Source organism: Neopelma chrysocephalum, unplaced genomic scaffold, assembly GCF_003984885.1.
Source record: "Neopelma chrysocephalum unplaced genomic scaffold, ASM398488v2 Primary Assembly neopelma1_96780, whole genome shotgun sequence".
Lineage (NCBI taxonomy): Eukaryota > Metazoa > Chordata > Aves > Passeriformes > Pipridae > Neopelma > Neopelma chrysocephalum.
The window spans coordinates 487100-510724 of record NW_020925424.1 but is presented as its reverse complement, the minus strand read 5'-3'; the positions used below and the strand labels follow the sequence as shown (position 1 = coordinate 510724).

Here is a 23625-nt window from a genome sequence, read left to right as displayed (position 1 = left end):
GTCACATAATTGTTTTGCTATTCCTTTATCTCCTCACATGCGGGGTATCCTCCTCTGACAGGGAAGGGAGTTGCACCCTAGGCAAAATCTGACTGCTGAGGAAGCAGTGTTTCCAAGGGGTAGGTCCAAAATAATAAAATAACTTCCTCTTCCTGCGTTAGTGGAAAAAATGCAGAAATACTCAAAACGAAAGTGACAGGATAGAAGGGTAAAGATGGTACCTTAATTTTATGTTACAGATCATAGAATCATAGATTGGGTTGTAAGAGACCTTAAAGATCATCTTATTCCAACCCATGGGCAGGGACACCTTTTCCTAGACCAGGTTGCTCAGAGCCCCATCCAACCTAGCCTTGAACACTTCCAGGGATGGGGCATCCACAACTTCTTTGGGCAACCTGTGCCAGTGACACAGCACCCTCACAGTAAAGAATTTTTCCCTATTATCTAATCTAAACCTACTCTCTTTCAGTTTGAAGCCATTCCCCCTTGTCCTGTCACTCCATGCCCTTGAAAAATCTGATCTTTCAATCTTTCTTGTAGGCTCCCTTCAGGTACTGAAAGGCCTCAATAAGTCACCCCAAAGCTTCTCTTCTCTAGGCTGAACAATCTCAATTGTCTTAGACTTTCCTCGTAGAGAGGTGCTCTATCTCTTTAATCAGTTTGGTGGCTTCTTCTGGACTCACTCCGATGGGTCCATGTCCTTCCTGTGCTGGTGACCCCAGAGCTGGATGCAGTGCTACAGGTGGGGTCTTACCAGAGTAGAGGGGCAGAAACCCCTCCCTTGACCTGCTGCTGACCCTGTTTTGGATGGAGCCCAGGATGCATTCGGCTGCATTTTGGAAATTTTTAAGCTTAAGGGAATTAGTCAAATGTATATTTTAATGATTAGAAGATTGTCAAATATGTGTTTAACTTCATTCCGTGTCTAAGTTGCATGTGAGGGGCTTTTTTTTCTTCTTGCAGAGTAATTTTTATGATTCTGCTTTAATGATTTTTCTTGTCTATCTGAAAAACTGGGAAAGAAAATTTAAAAAAAATTAAAGTTTTCTCCTTATTTACTTCCTCTGCAGCTGTCATTTATAAATCTTTAATGATGTACATGCTTTGAATGAACCATATATTTTTAAATTATTTGTAAAAGGAAAAAAGCCTTTCACATTCTTGCATTGTATTTTTGTAATAACTTTTCTCAGCCTATGACTGAAAATTTGTCTCCATTTTGGAACTTTCTGTAATGGAATGAGATAAAATCTAATTCTGCACTTCACATACTCCATGGGCCAAATGGATCCTTCACTTAATTCCATTAAGTGGGTTTTGCAGAGAAAGGAGTAATTTACAGGCAGCACTTGGCCCCAGACGCTCTTCGAAGTGACTGGCAAATTAGGAAGGCACAGGCACGTGGAACTGGGTCCTACGGCAGCCTCCTTCGTATGGGTGGAAGATGAAACCTTGAATGGAGGGATGTTTTCTGGAGAAGGAGGGATGTTAGCCAGAGGTGCTGCTGCCCTGCTGGATTCTCTCAGGGTGCTCACCCACCTCTGCCTTCGCGTGTCACCTGGAGGACGCTGGCTGCGCTGAAGCAGACACTGATTGCACTGTTCCACATCTTTGACAGCATGCATTAACCTGGAATCTGATGTGGCATGACAAGACACCAACTTCTGCTCTGGCAGTGGGACTGTTCATGTGCAGTGCAGTCTGCTGGAGTCTCCCAGGACGTTTGAGTCGTATCCGTGTGTAATGGCCTTGTGCAGTTAAGTAGAGCACACTGTCTGAGATGAAAATCAAGTCCAAGAACGGGCTTGTTTTCCTCCCTTCCCTTTCCCTCCACCACTGCCACTTGCACCACCGCAGTGGAATGTCTTCCTGCTTCCCCATGGCTCCCCAAAACACACAAGCCCTCCTTCCCGCATGGTGTAACTAATCTGGCTTGCTGACTGGGATCTGCCGGGGCCTTTAAAGTGGTGCCAGTTACTACGTACTAAATGTAGCATGGCAGCGTTTCAGAGTGAAGCTAAAAATCCAAATCCAATAAGCAAGGAAATAACCACAAAGATGAAGCCCTGGTTTCCATTCTGCCCATCAGCTCACTGCCTGATGGGACAGCTTTGGACTAAAAGTTGGCGGTGGACCATGTGTTAGAAGTACGAAGACCTCTTTTTTTCCCCTTTAAGCTCAAATCTATGAATAGATGCTTTTTTTTTTTTTAATCTTACAGGAAAATCACATTATTTTCAGGGATGAGCTTTCAGGCAGTTTGGATTCCTTTTTCTCTCTGTTGGGATTAGCAAACAGCAGCAAAACTCACACTTCTCTTCCTAAATCCCCATTCAAAATGGAAGGGAGGTTACCCAAGCTCAGGTTTTGTTCTTTTGGGATTTAACTGAAAGAGAGTTTCAGTGTGGGGGTTGTGATCCCGTAAGGTGCTGGCTTTCATGAAAATTAGCAGAACGATTTTGTGAAAAATATTTGCATTTCAAGCGAATGTAGATTAGTAAGACTTTTATGGTGAAAAAGGCTGTTATGGTTTTGTGAGGAAAACAGGTTAAATGATTTCTCGTTTAGTTTGTGGAGAGAAGAGAACTTTTCAAAAAAAAGCAAAAGAACCCCCAAAACACAGCTACTGAACATCATGTGGGGAAACATGATGTGACCAAAAAAAAAAAAGGTATGGGGGAAACCATCCACAGTGCTGGAATGGGTACCATAAGTAGTGAAATGCTTGCTTTTGTGGAAGAATGGAGTGGGTGCTGGAAGCTCTGTAGTTCTCTAAAATGACAGAGTGATGTTTTCTTCTGCCAGGGCGTCCCGAGGGGAAACTGTTATTACAAGGTTTCACCAGGCCAATTTTCATTTTATTTTATTTTTATTGAACAAAAAAAAAATAAGGAAATTCACCAGTGTAAGGAGGATTAAGAATGGATAATCCATTTTTGTGACTCATTCTGATAAGAACAGAGCTCATCAACTCCCTGTAGCCTTGCATCTGAAGACAGTTGCTGACAGATTGCACAAAATATGTCCCTGCATTTTTAGGACCTCGAGACAGCATATTGCAAGCAGATAAAACCAAATAAAACCTGACAAACCATCTTTGTACCAGAGAGATGAGAAGAAAAATGTGGATAGTTTCTGTTGGAGGATTTGAATGTGAAGCTATGGGGAAGGACATTGAGTTGTAACTTTAACTCCTTAAGCATGAAGGATCTCAGTTAATCAAAGCTATTGCATAACTGCTGCTGGGGAGTGAGAAGTTTATTTTTAATTACACTGCCTTACATAATTGTTACATGATGACAGAGGCAGCACGATGAAGTGATACAGATTTAAGCATACTTTTTAATACAGTGAAATTAAAAAGTGAAGTGTTGATGCATTTATTCATCCCTGCCTTGTACCTGGGTCTGTTTCATGGTTTCTGCTTCAGCACGGAGTTTTTCAGGATAGTATAATTTTATTCTGTACTTGTACAGCCCACAGCTGTGACGATGACTTCTTGAATGTGGTGTTCATCAAGATAATAAATAGTCTTGTTCATTTTCAGCTTCTCCTTTGATCTTGGAATGTTTTGGCCAGCAGACTGCTACACGTGCAGCTATAATTTATCAGAGTTGTGGAAAACCCATTTAAGCTGGATGATTTCTTAAGTAATTTATTTAACTGTGGTTATAAAACTGTATTTTCTGCCTTGATACAATGAAATGTTTGCTTTAAAAGCTGAGCATGCAACAGGACAATTAAGTATGTTGTTTTAAATTTGAGAGAGCATCTACAGAAATGTTGCTAACAAAAAAGGGAAAGTGAAATGGATGTGAACTAAATTTTCGTTTATAATGTACGTAAAAGAGAAACTTCTTTTCTGTCTCACTTAAAATATCTCCTGTGAAATACTCCCTTCTCTCCTTACTTTGAAGTCTCTGTGTGTCTACTCTGTGTTTGCCAGCACTGGAGGGGTGTCAGGGTGGGGCCATTACTTGCCCCACTGCTGCACAATCGGGGGTGGGGGCTGCTGGTGGTGGCTGGGCTTCACTCCAGTCCTCAGCTCCATCATTCAGCCCCTGGTGGGGGACACGCCAGGGCCCTGATGGCTGAAATGGTGTGTCCTGAAGTGTGATGTTCAATTTACCTAACAAAAATACTCGTCGGGGGAAGCCACCACCAGCTGATCAGGCCTAACAGAAAACCAGATAGGAAAACAGCAGCTCATATAGAGGTCCTGGTTTGACCCTTGTTAGACTTAAAAGGCTTGTTTCTAGCCACGAGCAAACTACTGCCCCTTTACTTTTGCTTTGACAAGCACCTTTCCTACAAAAGGACTGATGTTGACGATGATTGTTGTTGAGGTGGCCTATACTGTGAAGAGGTTTTAAGCTAAATGATGATGGACACTGTAATAGCTCCAAGGAAATCTGGTGTGAGACTCCTCCACCTTGTGGCATCAGTCTTCCCTTCCCCCTCTCCAAATTCTGTAATTTCTGGAAGTATCAGAGTTACAGAGGAAAAGCTGGAATTCATTTATAAGCTGACTTAATGTGGCTTTCATCAGAAACTTACGGCTATTGAGTATTTCTGACAAAGTGTTGTTAGAGGTTTAGAGCTTGCTTTGTGAGTGTGTTTATTAATTAAAGTCTGCCTCTCTTTCATGGCTTTGACTATTACTTTTTAACTAGAAGCCATCACAAAGGATTTAATTGTAGTGATTTTTTAATTATTTTGTCTTAGAAGTATTAGCAAGTGCCTATGAAATTGAACGAATGCAAAAATTAACATCAGATCTTCTCAATAACAGGGAATTAATGCAATGAAGATCTGCAATATCAGGTTTTATCTGTGGAGTCAGATATGCAGATATCCCTGTCTGAGGTACATAAAATGATGAATTTTTAGGGAATGACAAGATTTTCTGTTGGTAATGTTTCATATGAACATGCTTTTGTCCTGTTGTTTGATGGGGTGGTTAACGCTCAGTGGTACCGTGTGCCTGGTGTTTACATGTCTGTATGGACAGCAGGCTTGTGCACTGACCTTCCTTTTCATGCTTGTCCATGTGTTTTCAACTGCCATCTAAGTAATAATAAGAAAAAACCCAGTAATTTGAATGTTCATTTGTGAGCTTCTTATGTAAGTATGTGCTTCTTATATCCTTTTGAAGGACTTAATTAAATCCTTTTCAGATACCCAGAAAAAGTAGGACAGGAAGGCAGGGTGTCAGGTAACCCTCCAAACCACCAGCCTCATTTCCTACATCCAGGGTAGGTACTGGGAACCCTTGATTGGGATTAAGATGACTTTGAATACTACAAATCTGCATCTTTGTTTTGGAAAGGAGTGTACTGTAGTATCAAGGCTGCCTTGGGTACTGCTTATCTTCATTTTTCTTAAATGTATTACAGGGAAGTTTGTGCCAATTGTAAAACTGAAAGAAGAGACTTAATGGAGAGGCACTGGGGCCAGCAAGAGTGTTGGTGTTGGGCGTAGGACTTGATGGGTGAAATGGTTCAGCTCCACATCCTCAAACTTTGGAAATGCGCAACAAGGGGAAGGGTCACAGAGGAGCTGCAGCAAGTGGCAAATAACCCCAACTCCAGGAATATGTGACAGTTTGCACTGGATATATGATGTTAGATGCAGCATTTAGGCATTACAGGATGGGGATGCAATAAAAGACTGCAAAGAGCAAATAGAGCTGAGCCCTGACAAACCTTGTTAGTTGGCCAGTGCACCAGAACCATTGCCTCCTCAAAGGCCCTTCAGCTTTCCTTTCCTCTTTGTGAATTAGTTGACTTTCCCCAGAAGCAAGAAAAGAATATGTCTCTGTTTTAAACACCAGCTTACTGGGCTCAGCCCTGAAAATTAAAATCTGTCTGCGACTGGGACTTGTTGGCTTCTGCTGTGCAGTTCTCTCGGGGAGAACTGCTCACTCTCGCAGCTGGTTTCCCTGGGGTTTGGCTGAAAATCCGCTGCTGCTGTCGCCCTGAGTCTGTGTGCATCCCACGCGTGGGTAGCATTCGGTGTCCTGCTTTGTGCTTTGCCTTGATGGCATTTCACATGGGAGGTTTGCAAGTTTTAGATCAATTAGAAACCAAGACAAAGTAGAACTCGGGTTCATTTGAGAGCCTTTTTATTTTTTTGAGAGTGACCATTTGTTTTTCTAACTCAGGAGTTTCCTCCCCCCATAAATGTAACCAGAAAGGAGGCGGCATCACTTGGCAAAGGAACATTTAGGTTAAGTTTCGTTCTGCCGGAATTGTTTTTCCTTAGTTGTTAAAAACAGATTGAGGTTTTTGACAGCACAATGTGGTGTCCAGCCCTTGTGTGGGTGGCAGGGAACACTTTGTAGGGGGGGTACCAGATGTTTTCATCTGCCTTAGGGAATATCTTCGAAAATACTCAGTGTTTTGTTGTGATCTGCTGCTGTACAATCTGCAGAAACTTAGGTGGATCCCAAACATACGTGCTGCCTGTGGACGGAGACAGTGCTCTTGTACATCAGGAGCTCAGTAGGAAGCCAGAAGATCTGTCTTTATTTGGAGCTCCAGCTGAGTCTCTGAGTCATCATCTCCAGTGTATCAATACTGCAAGTTATTTGAATTTGATGTGGATCTGTAACCAGGGTAATGGCACTTGTGGTCACTGGTGGGGCGGGCTGTCATGTTTCACTTATGGATTTTTTTGCCTCTGATGGCATTATGGGAATGGTTGTCTCTGGATGAAAGATACGATCCCTGTTTCCTTGGTGATTGGAAGTGTCTGCTTTGCTCTTGAAGTCAGAGCACAAACTTGTCTTCCACTGATGTTTGTTTTACCCATGCCTAGCATAGTATAGATGGGTATTGAGTGGAACTCCATGAATATCTGTTTTCCTACACTGTGCTTAGAGGTCAGTATAGAAAAAAAATATGTCTGTGTTCTTAATGAGGACACAGCATTCCATAGGAGTGCTCTCAGCCATTGTGGGGATTTGTGTCTGTTTTCTGCTGGGTATCTGTTTTTGCTCCACAGAGATGTGTGGACCAGAAAGTCAACAAAATGTTGGTCCAGAGGGAGTTGTGAAATCCAACTGTCCATCCTGGATATTTAGGCCATCCCTGATGGATGGATCCTAGCTTACTTAGCCTGTTCTTTCCAAAACCTGAGGCGAGAACATCTTTTGCTAGCTTGTTCCACTGTCCTGTCCTTGCAGCTTTTTATAATGTGTAGCCTAAATATTCCTTGCTGGCAATTAAGCTGATTAATTTTTGGTTTACTCTCAATGGCCATGTAGTACAATTGACTGCTGTCCTTTTTATAACCTTACATGGCTTTGAAGAGTGTTATTGCGTTCAGACCTCTCTTTCTGAGAATATTTTTATTTGAGTCTTTCCTCAGAGGGACACCCACCCTTGCAGTAAAATATCCAAAGTCTGGAATCGCCTAGTAGGCTGTCTGGGAAACTTTCTTACTGTATACAGTGGAGGTGATTAATGGAAAAATGCTGGTTATAATCTGTGATGGCTATCTTTATTTCTAAGAAATTTCTTTCTGAACCTCTTTATAGAGATGACTTTACCAGATATGAGTACACATGTAAGCAAAAAAAAAGTCTTCTCTGAGACAAAACATTATTGAAGATCCTTTCCATGCAATAGCAATTTAAGTTCTTCTTTCTTCCTGTCAAAATATAAAATGGAAAGATTCAGAGACTCATGGACATTTTTTCTCCCTTCTTACATCAAAAACCTGCTGTAAAAATTGTGTATCTTCCAGAATACCACAGGGCAAGTTTGTAAATGTGGGGGCAACCAGAACTGGAGTTGCTCTGTGGATTTGAATGACTATTTTCTTGCAGCTGAATATTTGACTGTGTGGGAGGGTTTTCTAGTTACTCTCTCCTAAAAGCAATGAAAAACAGTGGGGAAGAAAACACTAAGTAAATTAAAGTTCCAAATTTATTCAACAGATCACAGCTTCCATACCATGCATACAGATTATATCACTAATAGTTCCCACAAAGAAAGGAGGTTGTGCCACAGACCTGCAATTAATACTTCACTTCAGCAAAATATTATGATGTAGCTGTCCCGATTCTCCATATGTACAAAATCAGCATGTTCCAGGCATTATTTTGCACTCTGCCTTACTTTCTTGGGAGAAGTGTTGCAGAGGAAACTGGTACTTAGTTTATAAAAAGCGCAGTCGGTGCCACATGGAGGGATTTTTGTGCTGTGTGATGTGGTGTGGCACGTCCTCTCTTCAGATTATAGACAGTCAAAGTTAATTGCAAGTGTGATGCCAGCTTGGTGGCTGCCTGGCCTGGCCTTTTGATCAGCTTCCCATGCTACACTCTCCAAAGTTTGGGCTGCTGGTATATAAAACATGGGATGGGCATCTGCCCACCTGGGCTGTTGCTCTTGCTTCCCGTGGAGGGAGCCTGGGCACTGGTGTGGAAGGATGTTCCAGTCCCTCGTGGGTGCCTGGACATCACAAAAGGGTATAGCCTGGATCTACTCCTCCAGCCAAGACAGATTTAAGTGTTTTGGGTATAACAAAGCGAAGCCTAACCTAAGGACGTGCATCTGCAGAAGGCAGGAAATTGCTTTTTTTTTCTTTTCCAATCACTTTTCTGCAAAATATTTTTAAGTGCTTTGTTGCAGACAACAAATACCTTGTTGACAAAAGGCTAATAGGCACTGCCTGGGCTTGGTACTGCCTGCTCTTGACACAAGTGCCTGGGAGAGCAACACAGTTGGTATAATAGCTTATATGCAGACAATAACATATCTGCATCCGAGACAAAGTGCTTTGTGTATTAGGATTTCTACTGTGCAGAGATGCTGAGAGAAAGCTTCATAACAGCTGGGGTGCTCACAGAAAGCGTCTGTTAAATATAAGGGCTGATCTCTGGATAATAAAACCAGAAAACCCTCAATATCTACCGAGGGGCACTTAGTGCATCTGCTTGGCTTGGCATTCCCTCCTCTTTAGAAATGTGAAATTGTACTTTAAAAATCAGGGGTTTGTTTGTTTTTTTTTTTTCCTTTTTACCTCTACCTGTTAGCATTACCATCATATTAGGGATGCCACCAGGTGCAGATGGTCATCAAACCACCATCACATTCCTTTCTGTGCAGCAGTGCACCTTCCTGTGTGTCAGGACCCCAAGGGGGATGTTTCATAGGCGTGCAGCTCATTTAGGGAAGTACTTGGAATTTGCAGACCTACTGGGAATTGAATTTTATTTTCTCTCCCATGGTAACCACCAGTTTTTGCTTGGCGCAAATGACTGACTTTCATAAGAAGACACATTTTTAATGGAGAAATAACTGGTAAAAAACCCCAGAGCCGCTGTGCATTTAGAGACAAGATGTGCCTTAACTAAATCATTACTTCTAGAAAAGTTGTTTAGTCAAGCTGGCACCCAGCTGCCTTTACCCTGGCCAGCAATAGTCTCCCACCAAACCACAGGACTCTGTCTGGAATTTGTTTTCTTAAGAAGTAATCCTTGCAAATCCTCATCTCAAATTGCAATTTTCTCTTTCCCTAGTTTCTCTGATTTTGCTAAATCCAGGTATCCTTGATATCCCTTGCCTGTTACATCTTCCCTGTGCCTCAGCCAATTCCCTACGCTCTAATCTTTAATCCTGAGTTTTTTTTATTTAGCCTGTGGTTTTGCATTAGTTAATCTGTGTTTTGCACATGCCTGGTTTATCTTGCAACACAATTTTAATTTGGATCTAGAGTGAGCATATTGTTGCTTCTGCTGAATGAGCACAGATGCTCTGTAAGTTGTTCTCTGGCACTCTGAGAGAGGATAGCTCTTGTGTGCTCCCCTCTGGCACCCAGTGTGCTCTGGGTTGCTCACTGATGGTCACTTTCACCACCAGTGCAGAGCCACCTCTGCAGCTCTTCCTCTTGGCACAGGGGACATGCTGTTAGAAATGCAGCAGTGACTATGGGGAATTACAGAATGGTGCAATTTAGGACAGTTCAGAAATTCTCCTAAAATTTTGCTGGGAAGTTGGATTGAACTTGGCACAGAAAAGCACCTGGCAGGGGCTTTGCCCAGTGCAGCTGAGTAATCCTTAAGATGTTTCCTTCATTTGTGTGTTGATATATAGTATTTTCAGCCAGTGTCCAGGCAGCTCACCAAATTCTGTTAACAGTGTGATCCTAAGGGGATTAGCTAATGACTTTCCATACTGATTGGGTAATGACTTTTTGGAAAGTGAGAGCTCAGCAGAAAACAATCCTGGCAATTACTGTCTGCTCATGTCAATACTGCAAGTGCTGCAGAGCAGCTACATGAATAAAATGGCTTAACTTCTCAAATTAAGTCTGTGTCTGTCTCACTAACCTCCCTACAGAGTCTCCTACTCTTGTCTGATACAGGAATATCTTTTGCACTTCAGACTCTTTGAGGGTGAGAGTGGTTATAACCTCCCTGAACAGATTCTTGGTCTGTCTGCTGCAAGAGCCTGGGTCCTGTTGGCATTTCAGGTGCAGTCTCACAATGCAGCCCACCCTGCGGTGGCTGCTGGCACATTTGTGTCCTCTCCAGGCTGGGCAGATCTGTCTGCTCCTTTGCACCAGGAGTGATACTCAGTATGCTACTGAAAACAGCCAAAAAGCTTTTCTGACTTTGGAGGTCTGAGTTTCTGCCCTGTGCAGCTTGCCCTGGGGCTGGGCAGGCAGCGCTACTGGCTGGGAGGTGGCTTGACTGCTGGACAGGTGGAGGTGTATTCCCCAGCCATGCTCTTCACTCAGCTGAAGCCTCTCTGCCCTGCAGACATGGGCCGTGAGATGGAGGGTGATGCTGTCAGGCAGGTTAGGAAGGAGGAACAGAGATGGAAGGTTCAGGGGGCAAATTCAGCCTTGTTCTCGTGCCGCCTTCTAAACTCCTGCTATCAAGAGTGCAATCCAGTGCCCAGGATTGGTGGGATGCTGCTGGAGGGGATGCAGAGCAACCCAGCTTTTGTGATGGATGAGTGAGGATGCTGACATGATTAAATTCACCTCTTCTGGGCCTTTCATTTCTCTAAAGAAAAATCTCATAGTTCCCCAATTCAGGAAAACATGGGATTTTAGGCACCCAGATATAGTACAGGCATTACTGGCAATGCAAATGGTTTTTTAAAATGTATGATCAAGACAGGAAGTCTAAGCAGAGCCTTGAATGAAGGGCTGGAAAGAAGGGGAGAAACAGTTGCATATTTAAACCCTTACAGTTCAGAACAGGCCAGCTAAAGGGCAAGTTTCCAACCAGGATTCCGATATCTCTTCCAAAAAGGTGGAGCATAACCTCACGTTGACCCTTAGGATATGCAACGGAGAGCACTTATGCTACAAGAACAACTCAAAAGAAAAACAAAAATATACCCAAGAAGAGACTTGAACCCTACCAACACAGGGCTTTGTACCCTCATGGAGGCAAAAAAGGGTGTGCAGCACAAGCTTCCTGGCACTTGCAATAACTTTTACTTTTTCTAAGCATTCGTTTTGTCAACAAGACAATAGTTAAAAGATATGTTAGCAGCTGCATCTGCAACTGCATGCTTCAGCCATTGTTATGCATAATTACTCAGTGTTTTATCAATTCTGTTGTGCTCCCAGTAGTCTAGTTTGAGAGCCAAAGCACATCATTGAGATGTCTGCTTGGGTCCCACCAGAGGCACTGAAACTTGGCTGACTAACTGCTTTGTGCTGTTTGTTTTACCCCCGTTGCCTGATGCTTGATGTAAAAACCAAGTAAACCCATCCAACCTGTAAATGAGAAAGCAAAGTTCGTAACAATAGTGGCCTGCTTAAAACAGTTTGCCTTCTGAGGTACCGAGTTTATGACATACATCTTTAGCAAATAGTTAGGAAGAGGAAAAATTGCAGATATGCAGTGTATTGGAGCTAAATCTTGTTGCTTCACTCTCTCCCCAGCTACTGTTAGACTTAGTCTTAAGCAGTGTTGGTAAGGCTGGTTATAAAGAGCAGCTGAATATTGAAAGTGTTGGGTACATACTGATGGTCAGCTTAGAGAATCATGTGATTAAGAAAACTCTTCTTATGCTTGTTTTTACAGATTATTGCAGAGTTATTCATGCTACGTTCAGGTGTGTTCTTCAACTGGGAGTAAGCTCACCTCTCCCACAGCTGCTTACATCCTCCTTCCCACTGTCACTGACTCCCTTCCTTGCAGAGGACAACCCCTATCTCAGGTTTCAAGGGAAATTTGTTAGTGAAATGCAACTATATTTCTTCTTTATTTTGTCAGCTATTTATCTTTCCACTCATCTTCACCTGCAGTACAGAAGTCAGGAGTTTTTTACGAAAATTATTTCTTTCTCCTCCTCCTCCTCAAAAAAAAAAAAAAAAGTGGCAGATCTTTCTCTGGAGACCAAAATTGTATGTTTTGAGCATGCAAACCCAGGAGATTATAATGGAAGCTGATTTTCAACCTTTGAGTGTAGCAGCCATTGCCAGCTGTTGGTCACAATAAAGTGCTATTGTGTCCCCTCGTTGTCGCTGTCATATCCAGTGATGCTATGAATGGTGCCAAGTGCATCCCCTCACGCCCTGCCTCGGAGTGGCGGGACACCCCTTCTGACTGTCTCCAGAAGCAAGTCCCCACCACTGTCACTCATCCTCCTGTGGCCCTAGCTGAGCAGAGATGCCTCACAGGCTGCCCCTTTCACTGTGCTCCTTGTCAGTCAGCTGCTTTTGTCCTCTGCTGGTCAGTGTTGTGTGTGTGCCTCCAGCTGTTTGAGTTTCATGCCTCTCACATTTTTTCACAGGCTGAGTCATCACCACTGCTCCTGAGCACTCCTGCACCTTCAGCATCTTGAATCTTGGTCTAAATCTTACTACTTGGGCCAATTTCTACTGTTTTCCTTAGTTGTCCTGATTTTGCAGATTATAAATTTAAATGAAGAGGGCTCTGATTTTCTACTCTCCGCTGCTCCCGGGCCCTTGTTGCATAGTAAGCGACCAGCTGACAAACACTGCGTGTAACATCATGCATATTCCTGCTGACATTGCTGACAGCAGAGCTCATGCATAAAGAAAATTATGCCATAAAGCATAGGTAGCTCTGCGGACTTCTGCTCTATTTAATGCCCAAGTCAGAATATTGGTCAAAGCTTCTCTAAGAACGAGAGATGACATTTCCCCATCTGCTCATGCAAGGGGAGGAGTTTGTTCTTTAAAAAGCAGAATAATTGTTAGAAGACAAACGAGCAGGCCAAAAGGCAATATGCTCCACAAGTAATTGCTCCTGAGTTGCAAATGTGTTCAGTGAATAGGGGCTGTGTAGCAACGCTGTTGGGAACATGTGTGAAAGCTTTTTAATGCTGCTGGCAAAGCAGAATGGTACTTCTTTCTGACCATGAAGTAAAGCAAGAGAAGGATTTCATAATAATTTTAAAATAAGGAGTAAGAATAAAGCTTTTTTCCTTCTTATCTAGCCTATATTCTTCTGAACCATTCCCCTTTGTTAAACCAGAGACCCAAGGATGTGGCCTACAGGCATCTTGGTCTTGTTCTATGTAGCTACCTTTCTGCTGTTCTTTGGCAAATCATATAATTGTAGAATAGTTTGGGTTGGAAGAGATCATTAAAGGTCATCTAGTTCCAACCTCCCTGCCATGGGCAGGGACATCTTCAACTAGATAAGATTGCTCAGAGCCCCCATCTGACCTTGAATGTTTCCAGGGATGGGGCATCTACCACCTCCCTGGACAACCTGTGCCAGTTGTTCACCACCAACATCATAAAAAATATATTTCTTATATCTGGTCTGTATTTACACACTTTTAGTTTAAAATCTCTACCACTCATCCTATCACAACAGGCCCTACTAAAAAGTCTGCCCCCATCTTTCCTACAAGTCCCCCTTTACTGAAAGGCCACAATTAGTTCTCCCTGGAGTCCTCTCTTCTTCAGGCTGAACAATCCCAACTCTCTCAGTCTGTCCTCACAGGAGAGGTGCTCCATCCTTCTCATCATCTTCCTTGTCCTCCTCTGGATTCACTCCAACAGCTCCATGTCTTTCCTGTGTTGCGGAACTCCAGAGGTGGATGCAGTGCTCCGGGTGGGGTCTCTTGAGGGCAGAGAAGAGGGGCAGAATTACTCCCTGGGCTTTCTGGCCACGCTGCTTTGGATGTAGCCCAGGATGCAGTTGGCCTTCTGGGCTGTGAGTGCACATTGCCAAGTCCTATCCAGTTTTTTGTCCACCAGCACCCCTAAGTCCTTCTCAGCAGAGCTGCTATTGATCTGTTCATACCCCAGCCTGTGTTGGTACTGGAGGTTGCCCCTGTACTTCATCTTGTTAAACCTCATAATGATCCCAAGGGCCCACTTCTTGACCTTGTCCAGGTCCCTCTGGATGGCATCCCGTCCCTCAGGTGTGGCAACCACACCTCTCAGCTTGGTGTCACCTGTAAACATGCTGAGGGGACACTTGATCCCACTGCACCTGTTGTTGATGAAACTATTAAATGGTGCTGGTCCCAGTACAGAACCCTGAGGGACTCCACTCATCACTGATCTCCATTTTGACATTGAGCTGTTTATCCATTGCAAGAGGTGACTTTGTGGCAAGAGCTGCCCCTCAGTTTGCTAAACCACCCTTGTGCATTGAGAGTGGAGGATCTGCAGGCACATCATCAGTCAGTATCAGCACTTTCTGGCCACTGACAACATGATAAGACTGTTCACCCTCCTTTCCATGTAAGGCTTCTCCCACTTTGAGGACACAATCACCCAAGTGGACAGAATTATGATGGTTCTTTCAGTGTTGAAGGTTCTCTTTTATACTCTGCCTCAGTGACTGGTGCAGCAGGGACCTGCAGCCCAGGTTTTGCCCTCACCTGCCTTGCAGAGCCATCCATGCCAAACATCAGAAGTGTCTGATATGAAGCAGAAGTTGTTAATGGGAACCATCCAAAATGCAGATGGCCAGGGTGTAATCCCCCTCCCTGTGAGGGCTTTGGAGTCAGTGTAGCAAATATGTCATATTGCCTCCTGATATGCCCTATTAACTATGTTTCTAGGAGAAACACAGGCAATTTTCTTGCTGACTTTGTTAACTAAGCCTAAACTATGTTTCCCGTTGCTCTGCTTACACTAAAAGCATTCGAGATAGAACAATGTGGGGTGGTTGGGTCATATATTTACACGTGAATGAAAAAATCCACATGCACAAACATTTTTAGCATTTTACTTTAGCAAAGACGGAAAAACTCCTTATGTTTTTTAAATTCAAATCTGTGCTTGAGTTTTCATGTGTTTGTTACACATTTCTGGGTTAGTGGTGTAAGTGAAAAATCCTTTGTTTCTCTACCTTTGCTGTCACTTGACTAGTTTGTTTAAATTTGATAATGCATGATGATAAACCTGTGGCTAATCTGGGTGTTTCAGCTGCCTTAGACCACATACAGTGTCAAACCTACATTCTGAGCAATCTGCTGCGTCATCTGAAGAATCTTAATCTTTTTACCTGAAGGTGCTGAACATGATTTAGTGGGAAGATCTGGGCTGCATGTCCTGTATCCCTGTCCACTTATGCAGGTTTGTGTGTTTCGTAACATCATGTGCCCCTGGTTATGCAAAGGAGTTGTCAGTCAACCATCTGTGACCACATCTTTCCGTCGCTCAGCACCCAAAGCAGATTCTTTCCAGAGATTTGTTTGAAGAGAGGCACATGTCTGAAGGTGGTGGTAACACTAGTATTTAATATTTCCCGGTATCTAATGGCACTTTGTGCCAAGCTGTTTCAAACGCACTCACAAATAGAATGGATTGCAACCTGTTAGATCTGCAGAAGGGTTATAGTAGCGAGTTGGGATTATTAATGCAATGCACTGGGTCCTCCGGCCATGCAGGCACCTGGCAGCGGTGCCTTTTTCAGCAGCAAATGTTCAAAGCAGGAATTTAAAACATTCCAGCATGGTGCTTCCTTCTGGGCAGAAGATATTTGTACCGACCTGCCTCTGTGCATCTATTGACTGCTGTTTGTGCTGTCGAAATGCCAGCTGGCTCCAGGCACCCGCGCTCAGTCCCGCGCCGTGAATGAACAAGCACCGTTTTGTTGGATCCCATAAATAGCTTTTGTTCATTCATTGAAAATACAGTCATTATAAACACACTACTTTAATAACTGTATTTAATTAATGGTGGGTTAGTAAACGATGCGTGGAGAGGAGGTTAAAATCTACTAAAGGCTGTTGCTGTGTAGCTCTTAATTGAATTAAGTGTGTATTAAACTGGGCCTCTTCCCTGACCCTGGAGAAACAAGCTGGATGCAATGGAGCGTATGGATGCTATTGATTTCAGGAAGTTCTGGTTAAAGGCAGTACAAAAATGCTCTGTGGCCAAAGTCCAGATTCTTCTGCATATATAATAAGGCCAAGGCAGTGTTAGCACAAAAAGACAGGGAACATGTTGTTTACTTAAGGAATTCATATACCTGTAATTATTATCACAAGTCCCTTCCCAAGCAGTGCTATTAAAAAAAAAAAATGTCCTACACTCACTTAGCCTTATTTTAGAATCATTGGCTTTTCTTAAGCTTTTGTATAGGAGAATAGGTTGTCCTGCATCTGTATATATACATATATCTATATATATATGTACATACACATACATATATGTATGTATGTATATATACATATATATATGCATGTACATGCTTAGACACAGTGTAAAAAGTTTGTTTTTTAATTAGCTGCCTGAGGTTGTTTTTTCATACTACTTTTAGAATATAGACTAAAATTTTCCCATCCTCAAAATCCATCTATATACCAAAAGAAAGATGTTCTGAAGAAAAATCTGAAGGAAAATATCAGCAGTCTGGGTTTTGGTTTTTTTTTTCAGCAGTCTGTGTCCAGCAAGACCGTTCATAGCAAAAAGGAAAAACAGTCCTCAGGGAAGGTTTGTAAGAGAGGAGAATGAAGGCAGGAGCTGCCATGTGCTAGGCATGGCATCCTTGTGGCCTGTAAGAAACTCATGTCATGTTTGAAATGAGTTTATGTAAAACTTGTGTTCTTAGCACAGGAAAGTCATGTGCACAGGTGGAGTGAAGGTTGTCTCTGCTTGCAAATGAGAAAATTAAGGAGAAGCTGCTATTGAGTTTGCTGGAAGCTTTGTATAAACACTACTATTCAATGTAATGGAGTAATTTTTTTTAAGCTTTTGGAATAAAAGCTTCTAATGGACTTTTTAAGGTATTTTGAAGGTCAGCATTAAATACTGCAAATTGACTTTCTCATGTTTTATGAGTATGTGTTCCCACTGTGTTCATGTGCCCTCTTCCTGCAGAGTCCTTCTAATGTTGTTTTACCTTTGCAGCTACAACCTTTACAAGTAGTTCCCTTCAAGTCAGCTTGATTTTTATCCACATGGAAAAACAGGAGTTGGCTTTGGATTTTACTTTTGTTTTCCTGAGGATGCACAACTGTTGTGCTCAGTAAAAAGCAGTTTGCACGAACTCCATGGGTCAATAGCCCAAATAAAAATTTTGCAGAGATAGAACTTGCTGGTATTTGTTTTGTAGATGAGCAGCTTTGGGGCATGAAGTCTTATCAGAGATGTTGGATAACTGAATCCCAAAATGCAGACAGCTTGCACTTGAGAGTTTTTCTCCTATTGCATAGGTTGCAGAATCAAAAATAATATAAGATGAGCATTAGGAAAAAGCTGGGAAGCTCTTATTGACCCTTTGACTAAGCCCTCATTTTGTCAAAAAAGCAGTGTTTTCCTTCAAGTTCTTAGAAAAATTCTGTTTGAACTTAAAAAGGCAGATAGTGTGGAGAATTTTTCTCCCATGTTTGTTAAAAACATTTTTTCCAGTTTTACACAAAAGTAGGTCACACTAGGGTGCACTGTTTCTTTTTGTGTCTAACAGACAAAAATGTAATCACAGTAGTATGTTCTAATGAAGTAATTAACAGGGAGATTTGTAAAAATATTTGATGAATGTCAGGCTTCCAGGAAAACAGGCAGTTTTGGAAAGGACCACATTTTTAAGAGATTCAGCTAACTGTAAGAATATTCAAAAATCTTGAAGTGAAAGAAAAAAGAAACCCAAAACATTGTTTATAAAAACGTGTAAAGAAATTTAGTGGGTTTTGAGGTCTGACAAAATTCAGGAAGCAGTGGAAGAAGTGTTTAGTGACAACTTCTGAAAAAAGGGTAAGGCAGCAGGACATAAAGATCATTAGTCTTGGGGATGTTTGTGCTCTCTGGGTGTGATGAGTCCTGATCGTGCTTGTGCTGGGGTGAAGGGTGAAGTTTCAACCCATGTGAAGGCTCTGTGAGTTCTTGGAGCTTTGCATGCCTGGACCTTGGTATGACACCTGTGCAAGGAGATCTGATGTTCTCTGCAAGCCTTTGTGCAGGACCCACGTACTGGTTCTGTGGATGAAACAGCTGCTTTAAATGTCAGTGCTAAGGCTTGTGACACTGTGGCACAGTAACACACTTCTGTTTGGTTTTGTGCTGTGAGTATTTTGCCTCTGGTGTTTTCCTGAGAGACATGTGCCTGGTGAGAACTAGAGCAAGCTAAAAGTGCTAAATCTTGCCTGCGCGTTAATGTTAATCTCTTTCATGGACTCTTGAGTTAATACTATTGCTCTCCCACAATGTAATTTAGTTGAATATAAGTTGCCTCAAAGAAATCTTGCTGGTGTTGCTGCTTGTTACCCTATGACATTTGGGTTAAAATAGCAGGAAAAAAAGGGTGGCTTAGCTTTGTTGTCTGATACTGTTAAGAGTGAGTTGCTCTTTCCTGCTTCAGAGAGCTTCTCACAGCTGTTGAGAGAAGTACTTAGCCCCAAAATGCAAGACTTGTATCCCCCAGGGCTGGTGGAGAAGAGGTTGTGAATAATTTGACTTGAAGTCAAGGTGGTGCTCGGTGGAGCAGGAAATTAGGAGTGCTATTTTTAAATGCTGAAGAACTTATTAAAAAGCAGTAATAGTTTTCATTAGACAAAGAGCTTTGAGTTTGGGAGGCTCGTAATTTGAGGTAGCATCATTCATCGAGTAAGTGTTTTTTGAAGAATGCCAAGTAAATCTGTCTTTCTGGAAGGGTTGGTGACTATCAGGAGAATTAAGTAAGGGATGCGAAGCTTAGTGACATAAATCTTGGCGTGCCAAGTATGCCTCTCTAAATTGGCAGCTGGTGTTGCCACACATTAGCATTTAGAATAAAATAAAAATGACAAATTTATCTAATGTGAGAATAAAACTAACACAGAAATTCTGCTCAGTTTGTATCTTTTGGTCCTCTCTCTCCTCTGCTCTGTGCCTGTGATTTTCCAAGAATCTGGAAGAGGAGAAAGATCCTGTTCCCTTCCCTTCTAATCCCCGATGGAAAATGGCCCATGGACACAGGCTTGCGGCAAAGGAGGGATAATTCAGACACTAGAGAAGAAAATTCTGGAGTCACTGTTTGAAGTGACCTGAAGGCTGGAGAATCCACACCAGTAGAGATTGTCGTGCAGGAATCTGCAGGGATGTGCCATCTCTGTTCAACCCTATTTCAAGCAGGGAGATTGAGCAGAGGCCCATTGAGGTACCTTCCAAACTAGGTTAGTATGCTTTCTGTGACAGAAAAAGGGCAGTCAGCCTTTGAAGATGGTCATACCAGGTTAAAATCAAGAAAGCACGAGTCTTACCTTCCTTTGTCCTTGCCCAGAACAGAAAAGCATGTTAATGCAAAGAATATTTGACATTAAAAAATTATGTACAACCAGAGCAGAATAAGGTCCAGATCCCCATGGCTGCAAAAAGTCGCTTTGATTTTTTTCCAGACCTTTGGGTTTCTTAGCAGCAAGTTCTCTGCCTAAGGGCTCTTCAGAGAATGGGTAATCTAAAGCTGGCAGGTCTTGAGATTTGTTTTATATTTTTCCGCTGAATGTAAGTCCAAGAAGACATGTAGTAATCATGATAACACATTTACAGCTGTACTGGAACTCCCTGACCCTAAACAGGTCATAAGCCTCAAAAAGTAACTGTTTTCCATGATGTTAAAATAGCATTTATTCTTCAGGTTTGTAAGACTTTATAGTTCACTAGCGTGTGGACAAAAGCTCCCTATTTGGTCCTCCAGGAAGATTTTTCTATTTATTATTGCCCAAGATATCTCTCATCTCCAAAACAGAGATGACTTTTGAGTACTTATGCTCTTCAGCACCTGGTTGTGCATGTTTGCACAGAAATGAAAAGGAGAGATTTCCTTGCACTGTTCAGTTGCTCTCATTCAACAAGTGGTATAAATGTAAGTAAAACTAAAGAAGATTTGGTTTTTTTTTTTACTCATTATTCAATGGAAAGCTGATTAGGGAGACCTTGAAACCTAATATCCCCAACAGACAGTTCACAGCACTGCTTGAAACCTGGTTTGTTGCAGGCAATAAAAATTAGAGGTGACTGGAGAGTGAGCCATATGTTTGGAGGGGAAATTCAAGCTCAGGCACACAGTGGAGTTTGTACTGGGTAACAGTTCATAGAGGTCAGAAGAGCTGTGATAGCTGGGGCTCAGTGATTACCTTTGACAACCAGCAAGGAGTCAAGACCAGGCTATTGAAGGGCTCCTGTCCTGCTCACTGCCAGGGAATAGTCCTGTGCCTTCCCTTTCTCAAGCAGTAATGATTTCATGGCCGGCTCTCCTGCCTGGCTGTGTGCACCCACCAGCCCTCCATCCCCTGGAGCAGTGGAAAGGGTCCCACCCCAGATCAGTTACTGACTACATCCTTGGGATGAGGGAGCATGTGAGGACACCGTGCATTCCCAAAGATGCAGCAGGGAGCTTGCTCAGCTGTGATGACCTTCTTGGGCTCTGAATTTTTTTTGTAGCTAGATTGTCAGATTTTGAATTTCTACTTTCTCACCATTCTCATGACAATAAATGTTTTGTGTAGCTTCCAAGAAAAAGAAAAATTGCTTCTCAGTGCCAGATGAGGTTTGCTTCTACTCTAGTGACTTGCAAAGTAAGTCTGAAGTTTGCTGAGGCTGCCTATGGTTTTTAGAAACCAGTGCTTTTAACATGAGGGGTTTGGTTTCTAAATGCCCTTTGAGGGGGTTGAAAATCCTGCCTTCAGCCTCCAGAACCACTGCTGTGGTTCAGACTTGTGGAGCTCTTCAGGCATGGAAAGTGGAGCAGGATGGGTTTTGATTGCAGCCTCCCAAAGTAATGGTGGTAGGAAGAGAGGGTGGAAGAGAGGAGGGGTGGGGGAAGATATCTGGGGTGTGTGTATGTGTGTTGGGCAGGCTGGAGGAAGAAAGCAAAATGCATCTCTGTGCGCATGGTCCTGCTCTTGATTCACTGCATGCCAGCTGAAAAGGGCAGACTGGCTGGATTTCTGTCTGCTCTCTTAAATGAATCTCTGCTCTGCAAGGTCTTTACTACCTTGAATGTAAAGATTATCATTACAGCTCACACTCCCAAGGTGTCTGAGGCAGAGGCAGACTGGTGACCAGTCGCTTGATCTTCATTAAAGCGCATTTCAGTGATTTTGCCTGAACGTACTGAAGCTGCTTTGTAGCCCCTTGTTTGTTGTCCTGAGCACCTGAGTTGAGGTCTGAGGGAAGGAGTTTGCACTCCTGTAACTCAGTGCTGCCCTGAGGGGCTGCCTTAGGGCCCAAGGGGGTGAGTTGGTGTCCTAATGAGCTGCGACCACATGGATAATGAGGCAAAAACTAAATCTTGCACATCTCCTTTAATCTTAAAAATATGAACTGCAACATAATTTATCTGAGCATTTTTTTTTAGCATTTTTTTCAGCATTTTAATCCTTATTCTTCTCCAAGTGTTGTACTACTGCTTTGGAAACTGCTCCGCTTTATTTTTATCCCTCTCATATGACAGTCCAGAAAGCTTACTTGCATCCTCTTTTTTTTTCTTTTTAAATCAAATTATTTTTTAACTAAATATTAGCAGTTTCAAGATGCAAATGCAAAAATATGGTGTTCGAATTCAGGGGGAGAAGTTATGAGCAACTTCCCTATCCCAGGAGAACTGCAAGGTTGGAAACCCCAGGGATCAGTAGCTGAGGTGGGTTAAACAAGCGCTTAATTCTTTTCTTTAAAAACTATTGTTACCTAGTGTATCAAGCCTATTCAAAATAAAATAATCTTGGCAGATTGTGATTTTAAGAAATCCCATTTTATTTCTGCTACTTTCCTTATTATATTCCTGTTACAGTTTGCACTTGCAGGTTTTCTGTAGAAGCGGGGTAAAATTTCCATCTGTGTGTTTTGTCCGTGGGGGATAGAGAGTCTATAAATTAGACATTCCATGCGGGAAAGCCTGCAGTGGCAATTCCTGTGGGACATTGCTCCTCACAAGAGGCAACATCTCCTGTTCTGGCCTGGCTCCTGCAATGCAGGTTGGGCTTTTTTCATTGGAGCAAGGACTGGCAGGATGAGGATGTGTGGTCACCAGCCTCTTCTTCAAGAACAGTATCGGACATCCAGACTCTTAGACTTTTTAAGGCTGAAGGCAGGAAAAAAAGCAAAAGAAAAGAAAATATTTGGAGTTTTCGTAGAATAGTTCTCTGGAACTTTCAGAGCTCTACAGGGGTTTAAACATGATTTTCCAGTGAATATATCTCTTTAAAATACTGAGTTTTCCCAGTGGATGAGAATTCAAATTTTTTACCAACTCCACTTTATTGTATTTTCAAGGTTTTCCATTTTGAGGCTGGGCATCTGGCTTCAGTTTTCCTTTCATGAAAAAAGCACTGGGACATTTAAATAATTCAAGGGAGAAATTATATGCGCTCAGCAAACAGATGTAAAAAAAAAAAGAAAGAAGCTTAAAATCTAGGCCTCCAAAGTCACTTCCATGTATTTCCTTTTTAAAGAATGTATTTTTAATCAGCTTTTAGAAACAAAGTGCCATGCTGACATATACGTACTTACCCAGTGTTTCATCATGGGACAGAACAAAGAAAGTGAAACCAAAGTTACAAACTATTGTGCTATAATATGTGAAATAAATGCTATGATACCAAATCAGTTCACCTGACAAAGCCCACAGTTACAAGACTGTTGTGGTGCTGTTTTTCAGATGATGTGAAGATAATTGAATGAGTTTCCATGCTTTGCAACAAAAGAAGTTCATACAAGGGCTCTGGTGGCTCCAGTAAAAAGTTGAATTCCCTTCTCCAGGCAATAAGATCACTGTTCTAATTGTAATTTGTAATTATAATTTCTGATTTGTCTTTTTTAGTCTCATTCAGCATATTTTCCTATGAAGTTGTTTCAGGGACTAAGTTTGGATTGTGGTGTGTCTCTGCCTCTCTCTGTGCAGCACAGCTGTAGGATGGCTCCTGCCCTGGGTATCCTCTATGTTGTCAGCCAAAATATGAAGTAACACAGTAATCTGAAGGGAGCCTTGCATGTTGTAGTAGAATTAATGGAAGAAAAGTGGGTGAAGACAGACAGAAGAGAACCTTGCCCTCCTGAGGTTGGTGTTGTACAGGTCAGCTCAGCCCATTTTGAGGCTGCTGATAAAGCTGCTGTTGCCACACGGTTTTGTGGTGCCGCCACGTCATTAGTTTGAGTTTGGGGTGTTTCAGTCCTGATTTAGTGCCTGGATGGAGCTCTGAGATAGGCTGATCTCTGGCAGCTGCAGGTTTGCTTGAGGCACCT

The 23625-nt window shown here is 42.4% G+C and overlaps 1 protein-coding gene across 6 annotated transcripts in view; it reads left to right on the top strand.

Moving 5' to 3' along the window:
- Positions 1-23625, top strand: part of PDZD2 (PDZ domain containing 2) — a 204380-nt gene that overhangs the window by 26297 nt on the left and 154458 nt on the right. Inside the window, exon 1 of one of the 6 annotated variants that reach the window (XM_027709479.1) lies at positions 44-119. The exons of the other annotated variants lie outside the window; for them this stretch is intronic. The gene's annotated coding sequence lies outside the window, so the exon portion shown is untranslated. Of the gene's footprint in view, positions 1-43; positions 120-23625 lie in introns of those variants that run through there. 6 annotated transcript variants of the gene reach the window in all.